Here is a 16,126-nt window from a genome sequence, read left to right as displayed (position 1 = left end):
GATGCAGGAGAGAAAAGAAAAACAGTTTACTGGAAAAACTGTAAAAAACCATAGGTATAGAGTCCTCTGAGCAAAACATCTCTGTTCTTACAGGTGGATTTTCTGTTGAGATGAATAAATTAGCACAAAAAATTAACTCCTCCTGTGAGTGGCAAATAGATCCCTACTGTCTGAAGATCAGAAGCCAACAGGAACAGTGAGGAAGTCAGAACCATTCCTACAAATAACACCTTTCCCACCAGGTTTTTAGTTGGGTTTGTTTTTTTTTTTTCAGATTTTCAGGAAGGAGTGATAAATTTGTTGGCATGTTCATTATGCTGCAGTAATTAAAACCAACCAAACAAACAAAAAGCCAAGAAAACCTTTACACTAAACTGCTTTTTTTTAAACATATAGGTCACAGTCCTTTTTCCTTTTTTTTTCCAGAACCTAATTTCATGGGGCATTTTTATAGTTCAGTGTGATCATATATGAATGAAATACCTTTCACATGGAAAGGACAAAGTCAATACAGATCAAAAATAGACACAACAATAATCTTTTTAGAAAGGAATAATGACATTCATATTCATAACGGTAAATTTTAAGCAAATAGTACAAAAAGGCCCAGGAACACAAAGGCTAGATAGCTTGTGGAGAACACCTTACTCAGTTATTCTTGGTAATAATAATGACAGCATTCATCATTTGATTTTAAATGTCAGAATGAAAAAAGTTCACACAACCATCTTCAGGGAGAAAAAAAAAAGTAAAAGAAATGGACTGAGTTTTATTTGAGCTCTTGAACAATGGAGGGGGAAAAAGGGGAGGGGATAAAGACCTTTTGGAAAGAGACAAGTCAGAGAATAAGAATGCACTGCCATGAAAAGCGTTCTTAGGGACATTCGGAGGGAAAGTCCAGCACCCTCTGAAATACACTGCGTGTTTTGCAATGGTGAAAGACCTCTGTTTACATCCACCTGGTGTCACTGGGTTTTCAGGTGGTTTCATGGTGAAAATTGAAAGCAGATCTTAACTGTTAGGTAGCAGACTGCATTTTTTAACATTTATTTTCACTGGGGCTAGTGTTCTTTCCCATAGTATTTATAGTGACCAGAGGAGAGTTTCAGTGCGAGCTGAGCTTTTACTATTGTTTTGGTTTTAGCTGCCAGGAAAAAACTGACCTCTTACAGCCTTCAGCAAGTCTGGTTTGTGTTTAGATGGACGATCAACTACGTTTCAATTTAAGTGAAAATAGTTTTATGCAGAAATGGGTTGAGGGCCAGCGTCCTGGACATGCAGGGAAGGAAGAACTAAACAGTCCCTTCTTCATCCTATTACATGGTCAGCGTAAAAGGAGGTGAAGAGAACAGTCCTTGCCTTCAAGAGAGGAAAGATTGTTTCCTCTCTGTAGTGCCTGAGCAGAAAAATGGTGGGGAGAGGGAGCGCGGTAGGGAAAGCAATTGCTCTTTTTCTTCTGCCTTTCAGCAAGCACTGTGCCCTGTTTGCTGAGGAGGGGAGAGTATGCCACATTCATTAGGAGACTGCAGGAAAGAAAGGCCCAGAACATACGGGAAGTGTGAAGGGGTGTTGTGCTTCTCTCATGAGCAACATCTCCTGGTGATCCCTGAAGGACAGTGCCCATTCTGCACCTCCTAATCAGGTAGCATCCATCTGAAAGGCAGCTGAGTTTGTTATGAAGTGCTAAATACATAAAACAGTACATAAAACAATACATAAACCCAAGGTAATTTTGTATAAACCTGAGCAGGACTCTTGATTTGCCTTTGTGCATATTGTCTACTAATTTACTGTAAGAAGAGGCACAAGTCACTGTGCAAGAAACAAACCAAAAATTACAAAATCTTTCACAGAAGACATCAAAAAGAAAAATAATCAAACCCTGTCAATATGTTGAGATATAAGACTGAGATATAAGCAAATGTTAGGAGAAAAAGGAATGAAGCGTGTTCTCCTCTAAAAATGAAAGGGAATATTAAACCAATACACAGCCAGATTGCTATTAGTGTTCCTGAATGTCTTATTCGAGAACATGCTCAGGGCACAACTATACAGTCCCATCCACAGCTGAAACATCTTTGACATAGTCTGTCAGCTCATGATCACATGTTCGTGAACAAGCTAAACCTGAGTTTAGAGATTGTGGTGAAAATATTCATGTACACAAACAGATGAGCAGTGTTGAGAACACAGGAAAAAATTTTCAATAACTGCATGTCAACTAGTCTCACAAACTCTTTCATGAGAAACCAAAATGGATTCTCCAGGAAGGCAAATTTTCTTCCAAACAATCATCTCATTTCTCTTGAAACATCTGAAGGCAAAACGGTGCTACAGGCCTGCAGGGTTAAAAATCTAAGAAAACCTCTTGGTTCAGATTCAGATGGTTCATATTCAAATGACAAAATGGAAAAATAAAATAAAAACTCACCAAAACTCACTGTTTATTTTGTTGCAGCTTTAAACTTAACCTAATTATTTTGTATTTAGCAAAAAAACAAAGACAAACTGAATGCTCACCAAGGCCATACGCTTGTTGCCAAGCTTTAGTCTCCAGTCAGACTTTATGGTAAATTTATAGGCCATGTAATATGTTAGGTTTTAGCAGGTCTGCTGACACAGCCTTTTGCTGTGGTGCTCACAACAGCAATAAATAAGCCTTGCACTTTTGATTTATGGTAGCATAAGAGGTTGATCTACATTCCATCAAACTCAATGGGAGCCTCTCCATTGACTTCAGTGGAAGCTGAATTGAGCATATAAATGAGATGGGAGACAGGCTTGGCAAGCTTAATTCGGAGCTGAGATCAACGAGGATCCAAATAGATGGGGAGGTGTTTTACTTATTCTTTCCCCTTCTCACCCTACAACAGGTCATCTGTAAATTGAGCATGAGAATTTGACGTATGTTTGAAGCTTGTATTTGTGTGCATGATGCATGAATCAGCTCTGGCCTCTGCCTTTAAGCTTGCTGGGATTTTGTAGGCAGGAAGCCATTTCATTGTAAAAACTAGCATCAAAGGATTCTTACCATCCTCTAAAGCATACAGGGACCATGAAGGAAGGGTAAAATTGTGGCAGTTTAAGTCATGAATGAATCACAATTGCCAACACAGTCCTTCAGCAGCTCAGCTCCTCTGTGAAATCCGGGTTGAGGCCAAGAAGTATGTCTACATAATTGATGCCATTGACATCACAGGATGCTAGAAAAGAAGTAGAAACGGAGTCATCAAAGAGCAGACTTCTCTTGTCATGTTAGGTGCTAAAACCCAACTGCCTGATGTAAAGGAGGTCTGCAAGTAGGTTGACCAGTTACTTCCATGCAGCCAAATTCCAGTTGGGAATTTATAAAGCTAAGGTTGCCTGTAATGAAACTGCAAAAATGAGTTGACTGGTAAAAATCAGAGTAAATTATTTCCTCCTTCTAACTCTTACATCCCAAGCTAGACAAGCACAGTGGTTATATAATTGATGCCATAGGGTAAAAGTATCACCCCTCTGTTAAGTTGACCAGGAACTTCAAAGCACTTTAAAAAGCCTATAAATTCTATACAATCTTCACACCAAATGTTACAATGGAATATGTTTGTTACATTTTACCGTTAGGCTCTTACAGCTATGTTTGTTCTCATACTCTTTCTGTGTCATCAGATACAAGTTTCCTTGCTATTATTCACCTGTGCTTTTGTCAGAGCACTCTGACATTCAGTTGCTGTGTTGGATTTTAAAATTATTACGATTGTTCAGGTTTTGTGGTTAGAAAGCCACTTGGGCTAATGTTTGTATCATAGACCTGCAGCCATTTAAAAGGCCATATAATGATGATGGCAGCATAGATTTCTTTACTTTCTTGACAAATAGGTTTCCCATCAAATTCCTACCAACTGCAGATGAGGTTGTGCAAATGGAAGGTAATGGAATGCATGTGATGGGTGAGAAATTAAGATGGGCACAATGAAAACCAGTCCTATATTTCATACCTAACCATAAGAATCACAGAATGGCTTGGGTTGGAAGGGAACATCAAAGATCATCTAGTTCAACCACCCTGCCATGGGCAGGGACATCTTTCACCAAATTAGGCTGCTCAAAGCCCTGTCCATTTCAGCATAAGCAAATACTATGCAAAATTATATCAGAATGGATCTAACAGATTGAAAAAAAAAAAGGGCTCATATCCAACTCTAAAATTCTATAACTAGGCCGCTGGCTGTCCAGTTTTATTTGCCAAAGAAATTCACCTAAAATTACAACTGGGTCGAAGTCTGCCACAGAAGACTCCATATGATATCTGAAAGCAAAAAAAGTCATGCTAGGAAAATAGCTGTTTAAAGATTTTACACAAATGGATTTTTTTTTTTCAATAAAAGCATGCACTTCAGTTTGCTAATTGCATGAAGTTTTTTGTGTGCATTTGAAAGCTAGATTTTAACAGCTTTCCACTAATTTACCTTTTTTATGACTAGATGAAAGGTATGTTTTTCTGTTCTATTAAATGAGAACCCAGTTGCTGGCCAAAAGCTACATGTCTATTAAATTTAACTAATAACAACATGTGCTTTGGTAGATAGCGTACCCTGGGAATAACTCCAGGAACGCAGACCTTCACTCTCACCTTTTTTTTATCTTTTGAAGCAACTTTATTTACTTGTAAGATTCTCATAGGAATGCAAATGACTGTTCCATCACTTTGCCTCCACCATTACTTTTCTTCAATCTGATGAGAGCCTAATAAAATATTAACTTAGCTTGTGCCTAGGGTAAAATATACAATAGGGACATGACAGTGATCTGTGTAATCAACCTAAGGTTCCTGTTCTTATGCCAGGAAGAGTGCAGACATAGCAATTCTTTAGGCTTTTCTTCAGATGACTAATGAAGAATCATCTTTCCCTTTAATTGTCATGAATGTTGTCCACTATTATTTGTATTAGACTGTTTTCAAACACAAAGAAGAGGAAAAAAAGTACACGACTTCTTAATCCAATATAAACTAAATGATCATGTTTAATATTTACTCAGATTACAATTAGCTATTCATATTTCCATGATCAATATTAAGAAGCTGTCTCTTTATATGCTTGACTGATTTTCAGTTGTGTTCAACTGAACAAATCTCCTGATGGAGAGAACAGAACGGGAGAGTTCTCTGCATCTGTGGAAATATCAAGCCACTTTAGCTCGAGAGTCTCAAAGTGCATGGATTTAACTGCCTGCTTCCAAAAATGTAAACACTATGCCTAGCAACTACAAGAAGCTGTCCAGTTGCAAAGCATCTATGTATATTTACTATTCAATACCTTTGATTACCCCTTCCCACACTCATTCCTTGTGGCAATACCAAGATGCTCTCAGGTGTTTGGTAGATACTATAGGTGGCAAAAATAACACTAGAACTTGGGCATTCTTGGTTTCTAGTTCTCCACTCAGACAAGTAGGAAATATCTTTTTAGAGGAGAAGAATATCAGCTGTAGACTTCAGAACTCAGTTAGAAGTCTATTCTGAATGGATACAGATGTCTTCATTTCCATTACTTGATCAAATTCTGAAGGTAAGCATCCACTCATAACTAAGAATTTGCTGTTATTGTTGGTTTCACTCCCATCCATACACAGAATTCCCTCGAATTCCAGGATACTTTTATTCCAGTTTTCATTGTGTGTTCAGTATGTGAATCAAAACTGTGGTACAGCTTTCACTCAGCCTGATGACTCCCTGTCCATCTAACCCTGTCCTCTCATGTTTCCTATAGCTTCATTCACATGCTTAGAGAGACAGTGAGATCCACTGGCAAAAGACCATGGGGAGGGTGAGTGTACACCCAGGACACCAGTGGAGGTGACTTTCACTGTTCCAGGGAACCACTGCCCCAACAAGAAAGCAACAACCTTACAAGTACTCCTTCCCCTGGCCTGGGCTCAAGTAGGTTCCACTCTTCAGGTGCGTTTGTAGGACATGGTGCTGCCCAGGGGTCTGAACCTCGTTCCTTCCTTGTTCTGATTCTACCAGAGCCTTCAAGAATCAATTCACTCTCTCCTCCTTCAGGCCTTCACTCCACGCTGTGATGACACTTTCCATCAGCTAGAGCTTTATGTGGACTATTGTAGAAAGGAGGGCATTTTCATTTGCCTGTACAGGACAAGATGGCACATAACTATGAACCTATCTATATTTATATCTGAGAAGGAAGTACTATAGAAAACTGCCTTGGAATTTTGCTATATGTTCATCCACACAATCTTTGGCCCATACTCAAATTCATCTCCTGCAGATATGAAAACTAGTAGCTGCAGAGCAGTACACAGCAACTCACTCCAACAGTTCAGTCCAGGAAGTATGGAAAATTATATTAAGTTATAACTGCAAAGGACTTTTGAAGTAGCAGTATATTCTAATCCATTTGAATAGCTCTAAACTGTAATTTGGCCATGAGTAACAGGTTCTACTTCTGCAAAAGTACGAGTGGACCGTACAGCATTACATCAACTATCAAATATTGTTAATCGTGCTTTTTATCACATTCGGATTTTATTCATACAAATCCACCACCACTCCATTCTGAATCTTTAATAAAGCAATCAGCCAAGTAGATTTCTTTAGCTACAACAAACTTGTTAATATAAGCAAATATTTTCTTTTTAATGAAGACAGACATGTTAATTTCCAATGACATGACTGTGTCATGGAACAAATTAAGTAAATGACTGTATTCAAATTTGCCCCCAAAAGAAGACGTCAGCTTTTGTTTAGCCAGAGGAAGAGTGTGCCAATCAGTCCCTCTAGGCCAGTCGTGAACTCTTTACTGTAATCATTGAGCAATTGTTCACTTTGGTAATCCTGTTACTAAAGAATCATTTAGTCCACCCACAGTCAGACCAAAGCAGTGGTCTTCTTAGGCAAAAAATTGTTCATGGGTGTGAGCAGGATTTTCACGCTCTGGTCCTTTGACATCTATGTTTCATGTACGGGGAAGGAATCTTCCTTAAGCAGCCCACACACGTATCAGTGCCCAGTCAATTGCAATTATCAGTGGGTAAGTCAATTGCAACTGCTGTTAAAGTACAGTCATCATCTATTTTATGCAATTATTTTTCTTATGGACCATAAGACACGAATATTTAGTTTAAAATGCTACAGCACAGTAATAATCCTCAGTATTTCCTACCACTTACATTTTTAGATTTCTGGATGACTGTCAGAAACCTTATGGACAGAGTATATCACTGGATATATATTTAAATAGCCAGCAAGAATATCGACTGATCCTGTTTAGACCTGCATGCATTGCTAATCTATGTGTTGCTGGAAAGATGTTTCTTTGCACAAAGTAACAACTAAGGATGGAGTGGGGAGTGAGTCTGATACAGTTTTGTTTGGATCATCTTCACCTGAAAATGTTTCGCATCTATAAATATTACAACTATTCTTTTATTTGTGAAACTTTCTGCCTACGTGGTTCTGCTTTACGCATGCGAATGTCTGTGTTTATACGCAGAGCTGTAAGGAGGTGTTTTTGTGTGGGGGCTGTGCCCACTGCCCTGTTCCCAACCAGCTCAGAGGCTTTCCTCCTCCGCTCTCAGTATGGGTGTCCCCTCTGCCCAGCCCATTCCAGCTGCTCCCCCACTATTTCCAGCTTATTTTGATACTGTGTCCCTTCCCACAGCCTCACATGATCCCAGCTGAGCATTGCCACAACCGTGTGTGCCTGTCTGTGAAACAGAGACCTGGAGCCACGTACACCGACTGTAAGAGGGTAACTCAGCTGGTGGTCAGGATCTGTGCTAGACCTCTGCGGAGGAGTGGCCTGTTTCTGCACAGATGTGCTGGGTTTGGTGACACTCCAATTTTACCCAGGGAGTAATCCCAGCATGGATAAAAATGTTTATGGTTGTCCTTGGAAACAATTCCTTGTAAAATAATGTTTGCGTTGCTTTCATACTATTATTTCAGGAATTGTGAGATCTTGAAGAAACAGAAAACAAAGAAACCATGATAAAAATAACAGGCACATAAAGGATTGTTTTTGAAAATATTTTGGTACATAATGGTGCTCAGCAGAACTACTATTATTACAAGTTGCTCAAACTTTCCACTCACAATCACTTTTTACAGAATGCAATGTCCTGGACATTTCAAAACATAGATTGGTCAGACTTGATATACAAGGCACCTATAATCTCAGCGAGGCACTTTAATATATCTTATCTGCTTACATGCAAAACTTTCTTGACAGCAAATCTCTGTAAATCAAAATACTCTTCTTACCGAAGAGAGACCTGACATAAACAGGCACAGAAAAAATGAAGGCTTGGGGTTCTTTTTCAGCTTTACATTCATAGGTTTGTTTACCAGTGATGAAGAGCAATTCACAGGGAGTTGCAGAAAGGGAAGTGAAAGGTTTGGGATCTGAAAGGCACTACTCAATATAGTCAAATGGTTACTGTCTTGGAGGAGCTGCACCCTCCTACCAAGAAATAAGCAGCACCAGATCATTAGTCTGCCTGAAGGAGGTGTGTGGAAAGAATTAAGTAAAGCTGTTTCATTTTTGGCTGGTGGGAGGTTTGGGGTGGATTGCGGAATGAAGCAGATGAGACACATGAAGCTTTAGAAACCCACTCTGTAGATGGAGATTGCAAGCCACATACTAATTGCCTGCCCACACAGCACCAGTGGCAAAGCAAAAATGTGGGTGCTGCAGGTGGGGGTGGCTGTGAATACTGAAGAATGAGAGATCTTCCCCAGGCTCTGCACACTGGAAAGAAGTGGTTGAAGATGAGATGGGTTTTGGGATGGGAGAAAAGAATAGACTGCAGTTAACATATTCTTCAATCCTGAAGGCATCTTATGGAAAGAGGTTCTGTGGCTTAATATATGAGTGTTAAAAAAGATTTCTATGGTTTTAACCAAACAATACATGGTGAATAAAAGAAATACATGGATATGTAATAACGAGATGGCTCAATGTTCACACTCAAAGAGTTGTGGTCAACAGCTTGATGCCCAGGTGGAGACCAGTGACAAGTGTTGTTCCTCAGGGGTCCGTATTGGGATTAGCGCTGTTTAACATCTTTGTTGGCGACACGGACAGTGGGATTGAGTGCACTCTTAGCAAGTTTGTTGATGACACTAAGCTGTGTGGTGCAGTTGACATGCTGGAGGGAAAGGGTGCCATCCAGAGGGACCTTGACAGGCTTGAGAGGTGGGCCCATGCAAATCTGACGAAGTTCAACAAAGCCAAGTGCAAGGTCCTGAACATGGGTCAGGGCAATCCCAATCACAAATACAGGCTGAGCGGAGAATGGATTGAGAGAAGCCCTGCCAAGAAGGACTTGAGGGTGTTGATTGATGAGAAGCTCAAATGCGATGTGACAATGTGCTCCTGCAGCCCAGAAGGCCAACCATATCCTGGGCTGCATCCAAAGAATTGTGGCCAGCAGATGGAGGGAGGTGATTCTGCCCCTCTACTCTGTTCTGGTGAGACCCCACCTGGAGTCCTGCATCCAGCTCTGGAGCCCTCAGCACACGAAAGACATGGTCCTGTTGGAGCAGGTCCAGAGGAGGGCCACAAAAGTGATCTGAGGGGTGGAACACCTCTCCTGTGAGGACAGGATGCCAGACTTGGGGTTGTTCAGCCTGGGGAGGAGAAGGCTCCAGGGAGACCTTATAGCAACCTTCCAGTACCTGAAGGAGGCCTACAAGAAAGCTGGAGAGGTTTTACAAGGGCATGTATTGATAGGACAAGGGGTAATGGCTTTAAACTGAAATAAGGTAAATTTAGATTAGATATAAGGCAGATATTCTTCACTATGAGGGTGGTGAGACACTGGAACAGGTTGCCCAGAGAAGCTGTGGATGCCCCATCCCTGGAAGTGTTCAAAGCCAGATTGGATGGGGCTTTGAGCAACCTGGTCTAGTGGAAGATATTTATGCCCATGGCAGGGGGGTTGGAACTAGATGATCTTTAAGGTCCCTTCCAACCCAAACCATTCTATGATTCTATGTTTCTAAGACATTCTTCATATTTGCTTTATATATTGTGGATGATGCAGAAGCACTCTGTAATTCTACAGTCCTTCGCCATGAAGTTTGTACTTAAAAAAATCAACATCTCAGCATGAGGTACAGGGACTGAGGAACCATAATAGGATCTCTGGATAATCTATGAACATTTATTTTCGAGTGGCCTAAAATAAAAGAACAAGTTGAAGGAAATAATGCTGTAATCAGTGGCCCTTGAATCTTTCCATTAAGTTTTGGACTGATGGCCAAGATCCTGACATGTCCCAGGGTTTCCTTTAAAACGTCATCTGGGTTTTCTGTTTCTCTAAGGTTGTACAATTGCTTGTATTCTGCATCATATCACTTTGCTGTCTTCTAAGAATCAGCATTATAAAAGAATAGATTTTTTTTCCTGCAGCATTATTTTCGAGTTGGAAGAAGGGGGACTTGTGAGAGCAGCGTTCTATCTACCACTGTCGATCCACCACTGTCATCGTTTCTATTGTTTAGAACTGTCCCACTGATCGATTTAAAGTCTTTATTTTTTTGTCTTTTGGATATTAGGTATCAGCAAACAATCTGACCTATTTTTGACAAGATCTTTTGCATATTCTTCACTGCTGCAGAATTGAAGTAGTTCATAATCATTCCTGATTTTCATCCTCAAAAAATCTCTATCACATTAGTATAAATATTGTCTGATTTACATATGAGGAATGGGCATACAACAAGATTAAACATAACATAGTATCGTATAGAAAGATGACAATTAAATCCAGCTCTTTGGCTAACACCCTGGGACATCCCTCCAATTATGCAATTCTATAGAATTCTCCTTTTCGGGACACACATATATTGAAACAAGCAATTATTTTTATCCTGCTTTAACTTTTAGACTCACAACTGGTTTACTTAGGCATGCAAGAACACTTCAGCAAAAAGCATCATATGCAAAAGTTAGCAGTGATCTGAGCTGCTTTTACGTATCTTGATTATGATTTCTTCATAATGGCTGTAGGCCACATCAGATGTCCTTGGTATCTTATGTCCACTAAAGAAAATGTTTTTTTGGAGAGCTGATGCTCCTTATATTCAATGTTATTTCACTAATGGTATTAGTATCCCTCATTTTGCTGAAGGTTGTTCTGAGCATTTGATGCCCTTGAGGGCTGGAGGAAAACTCTCATGTTTTTTCTGCAAATATTTGGGGCCTCATCCAAGTCCATTGGATCACACCCCAGTCCACACTTTTGTGTATTCTTGTAGAAAGCTTTCATCTGTTAATTGCTGCCACATCTGTCTCTCTTTAAAATTTATTGTAATAGATGTTGAGTCCCTAATAAAATAAAGCACATATTGTATTGGTTTCTTTTTTTATTTAGCTCTAATGACTTACATATTGACAATTTTTTTTTGTTCTCTTTTGGGAATTTTGTTGGTTTGTTTTTCATTTTTTGTATTTCTACAGGAAACCCATCTCTCTGGAAAGGCACATGAAAAATCATCCCATTATTGAGTTTTTTGAATCTTTACAGCCACTTATACATCTTAAATAATAAAAACTTAATCCATAATGACCTTCTACAGCTTTTGGCCAGCTTGACAGTGTCTGCTCCCCTTGGCTCTGTGTTAGACTGTCTCCTTTTTTTTTAGCTTTAATTTTTGTATTACATTTACCTAGTGGGGTTAGCCTGAGAGCTTTGTTTTTGGGCACTTCAAAATGTCATGGGGAAACGAGTTCAATACTTTTTTCTTTTTAACTAACCTAAAATAGACTGCGTTCTGCTAGCTGCAGAGGTATTCTCACTTCTGTCACTACCAGAGAGAGGCTCTTTAAAAGTCTTGTTCACTATTTACAATCTATGGTCGTAACTTCACTCAAGAAGATGAAGACTTTTCTCTACAGTCAAATCTGTTTGGCACCAGAAGCTGAATCAATTCATTTTTAGACTCTTGTCTTTTGACAGACACTTATTCCTGTGGCATTCTTCTTATGAACTCCCTTGGAAATGTACCCAGGATTATTTTTGTTTATTCCTTCCAAATTCCATTCCACCCGCACTAACACAGAATTTTAATCCTTTCCTGCTTGTGGTGAGGGGGTTTGTTAAAATACTGGAGAAATAGATGTTAGAGGAACCTCTTTTTTCATCCCACCCTCCAAATTCTTGTTCTGTGCCAGTAGTTTGAAGGGACACTGTCTTCATGACTCATTCCAAGCTGACCAAGACAGACATCATTCTGCTTCCCTTCAAGCTCAAGTCCAGAGTGACTGGAAGAGGGTGTCCCCTTTCTCTTGACACAGGCCAGCTCCAAACCACAAGGAGGACTTGGGCTGTGCAGAGCCCCCTTTTCTCCTAACATGCATGCACAGCTGAGATGTTTCTAACTCATTGCAATCGAAGCTTGGTTGTTTAGCTAATCCAGTTCAGGTTGGCATTCACAATAGTTTCTTCAAGACGGGTTCTTAGCACCACATGTAAGAACTCAGACAGTCTGTGCCTTCCACTCCCTCTCTTGTCTATGCCAGTTTATGCCTTGGATTACCTTTGGGCAAAAAGCCCTTCTGTAAACAAACACAGCTATTACAAGACGCTTGCACAAAGACATGAACCTGACATTTTGTCTGAATGGTGGCAAACTGCAAATGTGCCTTGGGCTCTGGAATTAAGCAGTACCACAGCTGAGGGTGCTGTGCCATGTGTGGCAGAGAGCTTCTCCTAGGGGATCCCTCAGCTGCAGCATCCCCATTAAGCCCAGCTGCCTTGAGGGGCACAGGAAAGGGTTCATTGAAGTTTTAGAACCAACATCTTGAAGCCATTTTGAGCTACCAGCAGGAGCCAGGGAAAGGAGCAGAGCTCTGGTGTGATGTTCTGTCTACCATCTAATACTTTTAGGAGGCAAGTTGCTTCAGGCTGAACCACTTACTGCTTTCATGTGGCTTTCCACTTCATCTCCCATAAAAGCAAATTATATTGGAGTTTGATTCTTCACCTGGCCTTACCTGGCACGTCTCTTGCATCTACCCTTTTTGATGATGTTTTTTTAACATCTGTTACTCAGATGCTTCACTGCATTATTATTATTACACTAGGTAGAAGTACACACCTCCCCCATCCCAAATAATGGTAAAAGTACAAGACGCTAAGTTCATCAGATGAAAAATGTGGTCCTTATTGCTAAGATCAAGCTCTTCATGATATATCACACAAATAAAAGTATTAGACTTCCATACAGTTTTTTGGCAGTGCTGCCCACCTGCTAGTCTATGTGGTAGCAAGTAAGGTCCATATCAGTATCCAGGAAGGTGCAGAAGGGCTCTAGGTATTACAGTTTGCCCCAAGTAGGTTTTTGATTTGCTGATTTCACTAAGGCGATGTTGATCCTAGATGATGATCTTTCTATTTACAGACATTTATTGGACATTTTTCTCTTTATCGTTATCAGTCTTGCCTTGTGTCTCTAAGGTGGACTTACACTTACTTCTTTGTGTGTTATTGATCTAAAGAGATGTGTAGGCACTTTCTCGCTAATGATATTGAATGCGGGTCCTTCTAATGCGTTCCAGGAAGCGTGCGTTCCTCACTGTCAGAAATGTTCAACAAATATGATTCCTGCCACCTTCACTCACAGGGGAAGCATTGGGTAGAAATAGTTGCCTTTGTAACAGGGGACTTTCATTTTCCATCAACAAGCACACCTTGTACTCCTGGAAACTTCAACGTATTAAGGAAATTCACCTCTTTTATGGATCTGGATTATGCACAATATCCTTAGTCTGCCAGAAAATGGAGCTAGATAACAATATTAGCATTTTCATCCCCTAAGTGGAACAAAATACAGAAACTGAGTTTATCTGTGTATTTGGTATACCAGTATACCAGTATACCAAATAGTATATTGAGTATAATATAATGAGTATATCTGTGATTTGGTATACAATATTTGGTATACAATATGATAAAAGACAAATAGTGCTTGTCTTTACAGTAGTTATCAGATCATTTTCTTGCTCTTTTCACTTTTACTTTAGCATTGAGAGAATGTAATCTGCCTTGAAGAGTCTTACAAAAGCTATGGCATTTACATAACCTCTTAATCCTGCCTAAAATTTCAGAATATGGGGGGCAGGGGCTTTTATTCAGACAATGTCCTGGTTCACCATCTATATGCCTCAGGTTAGACTCATTAGCTACCAAAATCAACTGCCTGGAGAACCTGCATCCCTATTACTCAATGGATAATAGGCAGGATTCCTTGCAATGGTAGTCTTAGAGAAGCTTGAAGTTTTATTTTTTATGTTATCCTAGAAATCAGATTCTACCTAAAACTGAGGTGGAATTTCATAAATTATGTGTAAATATGAAAAGATGCAATTTGGTTCTGAGATTCATTCAGAGTATATTTACTTTTGTTCCTCATGGCTTATTGCTGTTCTCTTTTGGCTCAAAATAATTATTTGGTTTAGAGCTGTAGAATGGGTAACCATGATCCTGAACTATTTCACTTCTTGTCTGTGATTATTTTCTAGTTAGTTTGTTGCTTGATTAAGGGATATGCTTTTTTTAAATTGAATTAGCCCTAAATTTATCTGTAGTGAAAACAGGTTTTTTCCAGGGATGAAATAGGTCACACTGAGAGAAGCAGTGCAGATCATTGCTTGCTTTTTTTTTTTTTTGACTGTTTCTGACTGCCTCCCATAAGCCTGGAGTAAAGGATATGTACATGAAAAAGTATCATAATTCTAGTATTACTTTTTCATGAAATGGAGCATAACTGTGTCCTGCAAAGAGAAGGGCGTCCAGCTCCCTGAGATGCTTCACTCTCGCCTCCTTTTTAAGTGCCTCGTAACACATTCCTCAACAAGGAAGTGTCAGTTTATTTTCATGGAGGTACCTTCAGCTGCATCCGGAGGGACATCCTATTCACCTAGTGCAAGTGTGTATCTAACCATCAGTATCTTTCTCTAACTCCAACCTTTGACTTTTGGTTTTAATTAATCAGTTAAATAAGGGCACCTTTTTATCTCTACTAACAGCATTGTGAACTTTGGCACTTTCTTTAGGCACAGTTTCACCAGACAACTAAGCTAAGCAAATCCAGATTTGGTCCTCCCCAGAAGGACTCCTATGAAACTAGGTTTTCTCTACATTCAGTTTAAGTTTTGTGAATAGGCTTCTCAGAAAAGATAAAACCCATTTATTTCTGTGAAATATAACAGTTATTCATTCAGTCATCACTAACAACATAGAAAATACTGTCCAGGATACAAAAAACCCGCTCAGTGTGCTTACAGTTAACACAGCCAGGCCAATAACTTCCAAAGTTTTTCCAGCTTTTATTCAGGGATTAATCTCTTGTTGATCTCTCCTTTTTTCTGTTTCATTTTACCAATGATATGCTAATTATTGACTACAGGCTATATAAAGTTTTAAAAGAATGAATAGAAGATGCTAGTACAGTACGTTAAGGTAAGTGTTTTGGGGCGGGGAGGGGGAGAGAAATGAAAAAAAGGCTGTGGTAGATGACACAAAAAGGACTCTAATGAAAGAAAAGAAACAGAAAGGTGATAGTAGACTCGAAGAGATAAGAAAAGAGTGGCTGTAAGTGAAGAAATAGCACATTTTCCTCAAAAGAAAAAGAAAACAGAACGCTACAACAGTATTTGACTATTCAGGTTGGAACTTGCTACCTTTGAACTATGACCTTCTATCCAGTAAGTGAGATCTTATTAAAAAATGTATGAACGCAGAAGCTTTCTATTAGTCCTATGAGATGCTCTTTAAAGATAATAATCACAATAATTAATTAAGTAATCAGAAGTAATTAATTATAAATTAAATGAATCAAATATCTTTCCTTTATTTTATAGCAAGATAAAGTGGCATAAAAATTGCAGGAATATTAGAGTAATTTTACTGTATTCTTTATTTAGCTGTCAAAATAACAGGAAAATTTCACTATTGATTTATTTAAAGATTACTTTGAATAGAAATTGTGTTTCTGAGATATGTTCTTCTTCCACAGAAATGCAGGAAAAAATAACGTTGTTAAATGACTAGTTCAAATACAATCCCATGTAGAAAATAAAGTACGTATTTAGCTTGGTTTGAAAATCACTACCAT

This window comes from Phaethon aethereus, assembly GCF_964289735.1.
Source record: "Phaethon aethereus genome assembly, chromosome: 1".
Classification (NCBI taxonomy): Eukaryota; Metazoa; Chordata; class Aves; order Phaethontiformes; family Phaethontidae; genus Phaethon; species Phaethon aethereus.
Note: the sequence above shows the minus strand (reverse complement) of the source record.